This window comes from Acinonyx jubatus, chromosome C1 (assembly GCF_027475565.1).
Source record: "Acinonyx jubatus isolate Ajub_Pintada_27869175 chromosome C1, VMU_Ajub_asm_v1.0, whole genome shotgun sequence".
Lineage (NCBI taxonomy): Eukaryota > Metazoa > Chordata > Mammalia > Carnivora > Felidae > Acinonyx > Acinonyx jubatus.
In genome coordinates, this window is record NC_069381.1 from 207361078 (window position 1) to 207373913 (window position 12836).

Here is a 12836-nt window from a genome sequence, read left to right on the forward strand (position 1 = left end):
GAAAAACCTTCAGTTCATCCTTGAAGGAATGGAGGCAAATTCCACGGTACTATGCAGTATAACAAACCACTCAGTGGCACATAGCAATTTTATTATGTTAAAAGAATTCTATAGGTTAGGAATCTAGATCGTACACAGCAGGGATGGTTTGTCTCTGCTTCATTGTATGTGTGCCTGGGCTGGATGATGTGGAGCCCAGATCACTGGGATCGTCAGCAGGAATGTCTACACTTGTTCTCTCCAGCAAGGTAATTTCAGGCTAGTCTGATTTTTTATATGGCGGCTGGATTCCCTCACAGTGAGTGGTCAAGAGCAGAATCTAAACAGCATTTAATTACCTAGCCTTAGAGGTCACATAGCATCGCTTACACCAAACACTGCTGTACAAAAATGTCAAAACTCTACTCGGATTCAAGTGCAGGGAACATGGCTCAGTTGGAGGAGTGTCAATTAACTTGTAGCCACTTAAAAAAATTCAGCTTCCAAAACTAAAAATCTGGTTACAAACTAGGGACATGGGTTATTGCAATGACTCAATCGGGTTGGTTTGATATTATTTCCAGGGCACTTTATTCGGCATCTATTATAATAGATTTATAGCACTCCCGGTTTCTAGAGAAGACCTGCCAGGCTTAAGCACACTTCATTCCAAAGAAAGATTCCAAGAGAAGTCTTTGAAGAGATATTTAATCAATTTCTTGTTTGCTGAACTTCATTATTAACCAAACTGCTTAGAAAGATGGTCAGAATCATCTTTACCATGTTTAGAAAGGAATAAATTGTGGTTTCAAGAAGCCTCAATTATGTGTATGAGGAAACCATGTGTAATGCCACAAACGCTTAGTGAACAAGTTAGAAAAATGAAAAAAAAATAAATTAAAAAATCAGCCCATTTATCCCCACAGGTCTATTTTGTTAGACCACAAGAGTCCATAAACCTTTGCTTCCCTCTCTAGGCTCGGTCATATTTCCAACCCTAAATCAACCACTGTGGTCAAGGAAATAGAAAGTCATGACTGGTTTGGCCTAGGTCATGTGCAATCCTCTGGAGTCTGGGAAGGTGCTAGTTTCCCTTTAAGAAGCAGGGTGGAAGTTAGGAGTCATTGGGATGGGACAAACACATACTGGAAGAGCCACTATCAAGTGTCCATGGTAGGTGAATATATATTCCAGGCAGAGTAAACAGCTTATGCAAGGTTCTTCAAGGTCGTGGATAATTTGTGGGGAAATGGCAAGAAACTTGAGAGTAAATAACATCTAAAGTTGGTGCCCACTAAACCACAAGGGCCAGACCATAATTATGTCACACTGAAACATGATTAAATACATGTCTCACTCTCAACGCTCATTTCAAAATATTGAGTTCTATATTCTTATGGAGCTGAGATGGAGGACTGGGAAAATATAGAGAACCAGGAAGTAAAAATGCAGAAATGTTACATAAAAGTTTCCTTTAAAAAATCTTATGTTCTCCAAGTTCCTAGCAATGCTGCTTCAAGCTATGTTGACTACACTCAATTACAGGCTCTATTCACGGGTCCATGAACCTGACACTTGAGAGCTTCCCTTGAGGTGATTGCATGCCAAGTATGCTTCGACCAGATGAAAACTAGACTTATAAATACTTCAGCCTGTTTTAATTCTACCTCTGCAGACTTCTATGTCATTTTTCAAGCAAGCTTCAGTTGGGACGACCTTACCAAAATAGAGCCAGGAATTCAGGAATCACATTGACGCTATACCTTGGATAGCTCCTTGCTGTTTACAAAGCACATTCGCAAATGTTGTTAAACCAAATACTTACAACACCCCTGTACAGAAGGTATACTGATTCTCATCTTACAGATGAATAAACTGAGGTTCAGAAATCTTAATGATGTGCCCAGAGATACACAGATATCTGTGAGACGCAAGGCTAGATTCCTTTATCTCAAATCTGCACTCCTCTGGCTGTTGCTCTTTCGTATTGTGAATAAAGCGGACGTTACCAGAAGTCTCCAACTTACTAAAGTACAACTTGAATCACAGCCCACATTATATTTTAAGCTACTCCGTGTATCTGGAATGACAGCAATAGCTTGTCTAGATTCAAAATAGTGGAATACTGCAAAGCACAAGTAACCTACTTTCAAAATGAATGTACCTGAAACACCATGTTCCTTGAACAAACCCTCCATCGTAGTTCAAGGACTTCTATGTTTGGCTCCAACCACTTTCAAATCAATAAATCCTCCCATTTTCCGTGTTCTGCATCCCACACCACCTTGGGTTTGAGACCCATCCCATTGCCTACACTCTTCTTTTTGCTTAGAAATATTTTCCAACATGTCTTCCATTTCCGCTTTTCCAAATTTGATCTGTGCTTTACAGCACAGGTCACGTGGAACCTCAAAGTCATTATTTCTTAACAGACCCCTCCAGCTTTCTCACTGTAACTCTGTTCCTGTCCAGTACTGTCTCTCTGTCTCAGAACGTGTGTGTGATCACAGAAAGGCAGAGGGGGGCACTGAGGTTCTCTGGAGTTGCCTCAGTTCAGGCAGATATAACAGAATACCATGACTAGGGGCTTAAACAACAAACATTTGTTTCTCAGTGTTTCTGGAGGCTGGGAAGACAGATATCAAGGCGTCAGCAGATCTGGCATCTGCTGAGAGCATGTCTCCTGGTTTGCAGATGGCCATCTTCTTGTTATATACTCACATGTCAGAGAAAGGAGAGAGGGAGAGAGAGAGAGAGAGAGAGAGAGAGAGAGAGAGAGAGAGAGAGAGAAATCATCTATCTCATGTCTCTTCTTTTAAGGGTACTAATCTCATTCATGAGAGATCCACCTTCATGACCTAATAACTCCCAAAGACCCTGCCTCCACATAACCTTCACTCTGGGGAATTAAGGCTCCAACATATGAATTTCGAGGGGACATAAATATTCAGTCCTTAGGATTCGGCACTAGTCCCCCACCCCTGCAATCTATGTACTTCTCACATCCAAGTTACATTCATTCCATCCCAAGAGCCTCCAAAGTCTTAACTTGTTTCACCATCAACTGTAAAGTCTAAAATCCAAAGTCCCAGCTAAATGTGATCTAAATCAGATATGGGAGGGGCGCCTGGGTGGCTCAGTCGGTTAAGTGTCCGACTTCGGCTCAGGTCATGATCTCACGGTCCATGGGTTCGAGCCCCGCATCGGGCTCTGGGCTGATGGCTCAGAGCCTGGAGCCTGCTTCCGATTCTGTATCTCCCTCTCTCTGCCCCTCCCCCGTTCATGCTCTGTCTCTCTCTGTCTCAAAAATAAATAAGCATTAAAAAAAAATTAAAAAAAAATAAATCAGATGTGGGTGAGACTCCAGGAAAGATTCATCTTGAGGCCAAGTCCTCTCCAGTTGTGAACGTGCAAAACCAGAGGATTTCTGTGCTTCCAGAATACAATGGTGGGACAGACATAAAATAGACATTCCCATTCCACAAAGGAGAGAGAAAAAAGAAAGAAGAGGTGAGGGGATGGTTCCCCAGCAAGTCCAAAGCCAAACAAGGTACACTTCATGAGAGATTAAGACTCAAGAATAGTCCTCTTTGCCTTGATGCTCTGCCTTCTGGACCCACTGGGTTATGCAACCTGGGCAGCACACAGGGCCTTTCGACAGCACACGTAGAAAAGCCTCGTGCTTGGTTTAATGCTCTGCTCTCGCCCTCTTGAAATTCTTAATAATGTTTTGAGCAAGGGGAGCTGTGTTTTTACTTTGCATGAGACCTGCAAATTATGTGGCTGGTGCTGCTTTCTTGATTGCAAACTCCAACAGGATGGTATAGAAGGGAAGGGAGAGAAAAGGAAAGAAACACACATCTGCTACTTATCTGTCCGGTTTTGAAATCCTCTCTCTTGGTTGTCCCCGTTTCTCTGGCCGAAATTGGCCTCTAGAAATGGGAAGAACACGGCTTCAGATCTGTACATCTTAAGCCATTTCAGCCATTATCGTTTGCTCCCAGCTGCATGACTAATGGGACCCTCTGCCTTTCTCCTTCTCCTTGGGCAGAGGGCATTTTTTCCCTTCCTCTTCTTGAAATCAGAGGAAACAGCAAAATCATCCCTTCAGCAAGGGATTCTGGCTTGTTTACTTTTGTGTTTGGCTGCCCGTTTAGACAGCAGCCTTGATTATCTTACTCGAAGCACATCTGAGCGGAGAACAAAATTCCAGAGAGAAGGTACAGCCTAGAAGAGGGGGGAAGGGGGACAGATTTGGGGCAGATAAGATTCTTACTGTTTTTTTTTTTTTTTTTGCCTTAGCTTACTCTGGGCGTTGCGGTAGGTAACTGTGCTTTAGTTATTTTGCTGGTGCTCTGTTCAAGAGAGTTGTCTGTTAGGTATTGGGAACCAGACTTGGACGGGGGTGGGTCATCGGGCTGTAGAAAGAGGAGGCAAAGCTGGAGTTGTGTCTCCCTCTTCAGAGAAGATCCCGCAGGGCCCTCCAAAACACTCACACCCTTATCCCACGGGGAGAACAGATGTTTGGGCTCCTGCCTCAAGGGAGGGGGGGCATTGCCAAGGGGATGGTACTAACTAGAGAAGCAATCACCGTCAGTAGAGGATTGCAGTTGCTCTTCCAGACAGAGAAAGAAACATTGGCTCTGTTTCCTTTCCCTCCTCCCAGTGCCCAACACTGAGAAAGATAGAACCAGAAAAGGCAGGGAAGAGAGGACAAAAATAGCAGACACTGTCCCTCTTCCAATTTCAAGCTCCTCAGGCCACAGCCTGACTGGTGCTTAGCAGAAAGGGAACAAGAGCTTTTAGATCGCATATAAGAACCAGGCTGTAAATGGAATTAGACTGGCTGGAGATTTTGGTCATAAAAGCACCCGCCAACTAGGGCGTCTGCCCTGGATGCATGATTGGGTGGCAAAGAGAAATTTGGGCAAACACAGGTGGCCTAATAGTTACATTTAAAAACGCACTATGTTTTTGTTTGCCTCATGCAATTCAGATGATTAAGCCATTTACATTTGCAAGTTGCCTGTTAAAAGCAGCCAGGGGAATGCTTTGCTGTTTAATTTTTGTTGGCGGTTGGAGTGAGAGAGAGAGAGAGAGAGAGAGAGAGAGAAAGAGAGCCCTCTGTATAATTCCTTCCCTTCAGTTTGAGCAAATGCCCACCCAGAACAGATAAGTATTCCAATATGAGAAGGCTGGGCTCTGTCTGTTGGGATGGGCTTTGTCCAGGCTGTATTCATCGCTGAGATGGAATCGGTATCTCCTGCATCACGTGAGTTAGGTGGACATCTACGGAAAACCAGGTGAGGAGGAAAGGGAGACAGGATGCTGCCGCTGAGGCCACCCAGACTCTACTACATGGGGGCCACCATATGTGATAATCATCTGCTTCCATCGTGGCAACGACCTTTGTAGCCCTGGGTAGTGTTGGCCAATTTCCTTTGGGCTTCTCCATGCCGAGAAACTCTTCCATTCTCCACAGGCAGTGGGAGTCACTCGTGCCCAGATAGGGAAGGGACAGGTGTCACTTCCAGGATATAACTGGTGACAAACAGGCTTGTGCGCTGTGGTCACTTAATCATCCTTACCCTCTTCCCACTGCGCTACCTCCCAGACTCATCATGACTGTCGGCAATTTGTTACTTTGAAAATATCCTCCATTCAATTCTTTCTTTTTTTTTTCTTGCTGTCTCCTGGAGTCAAGCTCTAAAAAGGGAATTTAAAATTCACCTCCCAGTGTGTCTGAGATGTTTATTCTTTCCATTCTGGATACTTCGCTGGCATGCACTTCCTCTGTCTTCCATTGAACGATTCTGCCCTTTAGCTGGCTGTTTAACTTTCCTTTTGAACAGATAAATGGTACAGCATTCATTATTGGTTAAGAATGTTTAATATAATGTAACCTTTTAAAAGGTTAAATATATAATACAACATTTGAAAAATGCTTCTAAAGGCATCATGAGAGAAGCCAAACATTTTTTTTTTCTCTTGGTGAAGAAAATTTTATTGTGATTTTAAAGTTTTGGAAAACACCTTTGTAACCTAGTATTTGCCCAGATTGAGGATAACTTTCCATTTTGCATTCACATGAAGTACTGCCTGGAGTCAGCTATTGTGAATGATCTAGAAGTATCCCCGTGTGGAGGTATTCTCGAACAGGTATCTCAGCCTTGTAAATAGTCATCAACTCCATTTTCCCAGCCCTCACCTCATCATTGTCAAAGAAACACAGGGTTCTGTTCATTGTTCTTCCTCTGTTTTGGGAGAGTGATGGTGTAGTTGAGAAAATACATGATTGAACTGATGAAGGATGATCAGTGGTTTGTGAGTCTGCTTCTTTTTCCCTCTGTGTGGTCTACCCTTTGACCTCTCTCACTTCTTGTGCCTCCAATTTATGCCAATTTAAAATGAATCCCATTTCTAGTTCTGTGACTTTAAGAAAGCTATTTACTTTTGCCATGTTCCAGATTCTTTGATAATAAAATCATAACAATAAAACCTACCTCATTGGGCTGTTGTGGAGATTAAATAATTTAATACATATAAAGCACTTAAAATACTCCTTGGCATGTGTAGAGCGAGTGGTCAATAAATGTCAGTGGTTTTTGTTGCTACTTTTCTTCTTATTCTTGATACTTTAATTAGGCCCCTTCACCATTTTGAATCTTAATTTCCTTACCTACAAAATTGGGTCCATAACTTTTTCCCATTCAAATGGATTACAAGGACTTGAACAAGGAACACGAGGGAGAGATCATTAGTAAAATGTTGGCTAATTAACACCAGGGAGACTCTGGACAAGGCTGTCCTCTATTTTCAGGATCATTAGAAGTTGGCTATGCTTGGACTTGTGTCAGACGCTCATTAGCAGATGTCACTATCCTCCAGCTCAAGGGTTTGCCAAAACCTCCATGCCGAGTTGGGAAAATTCATTTTCTTCCAGGAATAAATTCATTTAATTTTGTAGGTTATTTATTCATCAATCAGAAGAGCTCTGATGATGACAATATTGCCCTTGACATTCTGAAAGACAGGGCTCCGTGCCCCAGGAGAGAGTGTGCTTACGTATCACCAACCCGTGTGCTCATGCGGGGCAAGAAAACGCCACATGCAGGGACATCAAGAGTTGAGGGCAGTTCAGAAAATGTCCTGAGGGAATGTTTGGGGATCTCAGTTGAGGGTGGAAAAATATACAGCTCAAGAGACACGGAGGTGAGAGGAAAAACTGCCAGAGAACAGGGATGTGTTGGCTCCTTGCACAGCCTGCTCTTTGCAATGGTTAACTCTTCGACTCTTGCTCCAGCCATCACCCACTAGAGGCAATGTGGCAATGCTGCCATGGTAACAAGCCAGTTCAAGCTGTCTCAGTTGCTGAAGTCCAGAACCTAGATGACATCGCCAGTGCCTTCCTACTTAGAACCCCAAATCATGTGTTTATACTAGCTAACAAGTGGTCAGGGCCATTTCACATGCCAATTTTTGACTTCTTCAAAAACTTTCAGATTTACCTAGAGAGGAACTTGGAACCGCTCGGGTTAGACATGATCCAAACGAACACTGCCCAGCCCTCTTTCACCCTCACCCTGCTTTTTAATTGCTTTATTTCCAGCACTGTTCATTATTGCTATATGCTCAATTAAGCTTATTCCCCATATTGTACTTTTGCTTTGGCTCCTCATCTGTATCCCTCGCTAGAATGGAAATCCTAAAATGCCAAGCACATTGTCTCTGCTCTGTTGCATTTTCTTGGGTCATCGGACACAGTGCTTGTTATGTCTGGTGCCGAATAGATGTTCAGGAACTGGAAAAGGCTAAATATGAACGCCTATCATAACGCCAGGCATCGTACTGAGTTCCTTTTCATGGCTCTCATTTCTGAAAATTGGTTACTAGACTGTCAAGAAATGCTTAGCCAGGCAGTAACAGGTTGTTAAGGGCATAAGCTTACAGCTTCCTATTTCTTCAGGGGTGTATATGGCAGCTTTGTTGTAACTGGTGCATTTTTGAATGGCTTTTTTATGGCAAAAAGAAATACCATGAAATGAACAATCTTAACCGTTGTTATTGATTTCAACAGCTCCCTCCGCTGGTTTTAGTAAGCGATAGTTGGCCTACAGCACTGTGTAAGTTTAAAGTGTAGAGCCTAATGATTCAGCTCACATATATTGTGAAATGATTACCATATAAGCTTAGTTAATCTCCATCAGATAGGTGGAAAAGAAAAAAGAAAAGAAAAAAAAGGTGTTTTTCTTGTGATGTGAGCTCTTGGGATCTACTGCCTCTGGAACTGTCCTGGAGGTCCCACAACAGCATTAGCTGTATTCATTGTGTTGTGTGTTGTGCGTTACATCCCACTACTTGTTTCTCTGACAACTGGAAGTTTGGATCTTTTGAGCCCCTGCCTCCGATTTCCCTCCCTTCCAGCCCTCACCTCTGGCAACCACAAATCTGATCCCTCTCTTTTTTTATTATCAGCTTTGTTGGTTTGTTTTTGTTTTTAAGATTCCACATACACATGAGACCGTACAGTGTTTGCGTTTCTCTGTCTCACAAAGCCCTCAAGTTTCTACCATATTGTTGCAAATGGAAGGATTTCCTTCTTTTTTGTGGCTGAATATGTTCCTGTTCTGGGTGTATTTTTAATTAAAAGTAATCCACTTAATCTGCTTTGAGTGGCAGGTAGTTAGAGCTGTTATCTGTGTTTTCAGCAAATACTGATGAAGGAAAAACAGATGTGTGTGGTTTGGGGGGTGGACATCAGAACTTCAGCCCCTGGAGGTGAGAAGGAATTAGTTCTCCTTAGAAGTCATTAATGGGGTCCCAGACTTTGACCGAAGCTTAAAGCAGCCAGTGTGGGCACGTGTCTTGTCGTATATTAACCATGACATATGTTGTATATATTTTATAAACTCTGCCAGAGTTAGAATTTTCTGACTTAAAAAGTAATATATTTCTTGAAGAGTTACATAGGCTTCTTTCCCCCTTCCCTCCTTTCCCTATTTCTTTCTTTCCTTCTCTGTTCCTTTCTTCCTTCCTCCCTCCCTTCTCTCTTTTCTTTTTTCCTTTTCTTTCTTTCTTTCTTTCTTTCTTTCTTTCTTTCTTTCTTTCTTCTCTCCCCTTCTCCTCCCTCCCTTCTCTCTTTCTCTCTTTCCTTCTTTCTTTTCCTTTCTTCTTCCTCCCTCCCCCCCCCTTCCTTCCTTGATTAGGACATATTCTACACAAAGAATGCCTTTAAAATAGCATTCTTTTTAATTAGAATCTGCCCCTTGGACATGCTTTCTTCACAAACACATGAGCTCCTAGAAGGGGATGGTCCTTTAAACAAACATGCAATGAAGATCCGTTCGGTACTAAATTAGATCAGGCATCAGAGGGAGGAGTCCGAGGTGATACCAAGTGAACAAGCCAAGGGTTCTACTTTCTAGAGATGTAGAGTCTAGAGCAGGATTATGAAAATGGCATGCATGATCCCCCTGAAACTGTACAGGTAATCCCTGAATTTTACACAGGCGGAGTTTTCCTTCGATTTTCAAAAGAGCCTATACCACAAAAATGTTCAGAACCATAACTACATTTTTCTTTGTCCCTCTGAATACTCTCAAACTTTTCCTCATCTCTTTTTTTGGTTTAATATTTTAAAACCTATTTATTTATTTTGAGAGAGAGAGAGAAAACGAGAGTGCGAGCATGTATGAGCGGGGCAGGGGAAGAGAGAGGCAGAGAGAGCATGCCAAGCAGGCTCCACACTGTCAGCACCGTGCCCAATGCAGGGCTCGATCTCAAGGACCATGAGATCATGACCTGAGCCGAAATCTAGAGTCAGGCGCTTAACCGACTGAGCCACCCAGGTGCCCCTCCCTTATTTCTTTAACCAAAATTGTTCACCACCTGATTTCTCTGCATCTTGCCCCAAGCAATCAGGAAACAAAGAAGCAACCTGCTGCTTGACGTCTAATCATCTTTATCTCCCCAAGACACCAAATTCCATAGAACAACCTCTTTGTTCCTCAGGAGAATACCACACTTTCCTTTCTCTCTGCCAAACAGCAATTTGTAGAATGTTGCAGTTGGAAGAGATTTCTTGTATCATATTATGTGCATGCTTTATCTGCTGCATTAAAAAGCAAAGCAAAACCAAATGTTTCAGAAAACACTTAGTCATACGCTGGAGGGCACACGCAGCTGGGGCTGTAAATGACAGCTTTTTAAAAATATACTTGCACTTAGGTTTTAAGAGAAGATCCCGATGTCAAATGAAGGCAGAAGGAAATAACTGATCTAATTTAGTAAGGCTTTATTAGACATTTCTAAGGATTTTATAAATGGTCGACATGCGGCCTTACTGCCTTTATCACTAAATATGTTGCTAGACTTGTAACACTTGTCTTGGTGTTTGAAATGGCAGGTAGAGTAACCTTCCCCAGCGGCACACGTGGCCACGAAGAAGAATCCAGCGAGCTCAAAACTAGAAGCTATCGTGGTTTTATCCCCCTTCGTTCTGTTTCAACACGTGGCGATTCATCCCGCTTTCCTCCGTAAGAAACAAAACGCTTGCTCCTACCTGATCTGTGTCTCATGCTGTCATTTTTGATGTGTCGAAAGAGGGGTGTGTTTTGTGTTTATGAAGGTTTGGGCCAGACTGGTATTAAAACAAAAAAAGGCGATAACAAGTGTGGGCGAGGATGTGGTGAAAAGGGAAACCTCACGCACCGTTGGTGGGAATGCAACTTGGTGCAGCCACTGTGCAAAACAGTACGGACCGTCCTCAAAAAACTAATACGAGGAAGGCCATGTGATGCAGCAATTCCACTAGTGGGCATTTACACACACACACAATGAAACCATCAATTCTAAAAGACGCACGCAAGTCTATGTTGATCGCGGTAGTATTATTTATCATAGCCAAGATATGGGAGCAACCCGTGTCCACTGACAGATGAATGGATAAAGAAATTGTGGTATATATATGATGGGCTCTTAGTCAGCCATTAAAAAGAATGAGACCTTGCCCTTTGTGACAGCACGCATGGGCAAGAGGGTCTTATCCTAAGTGAAATAAGTCAAACTGAAAAAGACAAACACTATCTGACTTCACTTTTATGCGGGATGTAACCAAACCAAACAAAACAAACAAGCAGAGACAGGCTCATAAATACAGAGAATGAACTGGTGATTGCCAGAGAGGAGGTTGGCGGGGTGGAGGGTGGTCATGGGCATGAGAATTACAGCATAAGGAATAGTCAATAATACTGTAATAATATTGTATTATTACAATAATAATAATAATAAGTGGCAGGTAAATAAATAAATAAATAAATAAGTGGCAGATGAGGTCACTGAGTAACATACAGAATTGTCGAATCACTATGTTGTGCTTCTGAAACAAATATACCCTTGCATGTCAACTACACTTCAATAATAAAAATTAAAAAAAAAGTGACTTGGGCCAGGTGTTCAGCCCAGGGACCCCACAATCTGCCAGGAAACAATCTTTACACCTGCGCTCTGTGGTGCTTAGAGTGTCCTGGTAGAATCTGGAGTCCCTGTCGCATTCTGGGCTGGAAATAGGGACAGCAGACAGTAAAGCAGTTCAACGGGACAGAGTTCGTCAAAGCAGTGAGAATCTTCCAAAGGCAAATAAATAACTGTTGATAAGAATTTAACGAAAGGCCATTTCTGAAGGACAGAAGGGAATAGGAAGGAGATGCGATAACTGAAAAGAAGCTCGTGAAATTGGATACGAGGCTTTAACAGGGCGGCGGGGGGGGGGCATTATGAAGGGGACTATGTCAGGAAACGGAAAATTTAGAGGTCAAAGGATTCTTGCAGCAATACCAGCGGATTACATTTTGTTGGCTTTTTAAAAATTTTTTTTTTAACGTTTTATTTATTTTTGAGACAGGGAGAGACAGAGCATGAACAGGGGAGGGTCAGAGAGAGGGAGACACAGAATCTGAAACAGGCTCCAGGCTCTGAGCTGTCAGCACAGAGCCCGACGCAGGGCTTGAACTCACGGACCGCGAGATCATGACCTGAGCCAGTCGGCCGCTTAACCGACTGAGCCACCCAGGCGCCCCGATTTTGTTGGCTCTTTTAGGGTACAATTTTGCTGATGCGAGGGAGGCTCAGACTTTTTCCCCTGTCCACTGCATTCAAACCTGTCTATACTCGACTGGCGTCCAAGTCGTGCTGATATGTCCTGGAAATCACTTAAATTCATCCCAATACCACAAGAACATTCTCAGGTCTGTGATCCAATGTTCTTATGCAGCTAAAATAAAAGGCAGGTTTTTTTTTTTTTTTTAAAATAGAAAGTTTTACTTGCTTAAGGCTTAAGTCCAAAAGTAATTCCATAAAAAATCTCAAGAAGTTTAATATACCAGGTGGCATTCTCTGGTAAGCAAAGAACATTACGGTAGAACTGTGTTTCTAGAACTAGGGTTGAACATCATTAGTTGGAAACCAAAGTTATCCACAGCCCATTAGCTTTCCCAGGGGACAAGGCTTTGTGGGAGGGACTGGGGAGGAGCCCATGGATGAGTCAGAGGTGGTCCCACGCTCCAGATGGCCTCACGGAAATACAGGTATTTGACCTACTGTGCTAGAAGCAGGGGGTGATACTTGCTTGTACAGGAAAGGGTGTCAGGAGGCCCGGGTCGCTCAAACCCTTGCAGATTCCTAAAAGAGGCCTGTTTTCAGGTCATGCCTGTGGCTGGTTCCCAGGAGCTAAGCTCTGAGCCTTCCACTCCTGGAGGCTCCCTTCTGTACCTCAGACAAGGGCCCTTCAAATGCCCATTCTTTGCCTCATGAGTGATGACGAGAACTGCTTGTACCCCTCCCCAAGAAGCCCCTCCTGA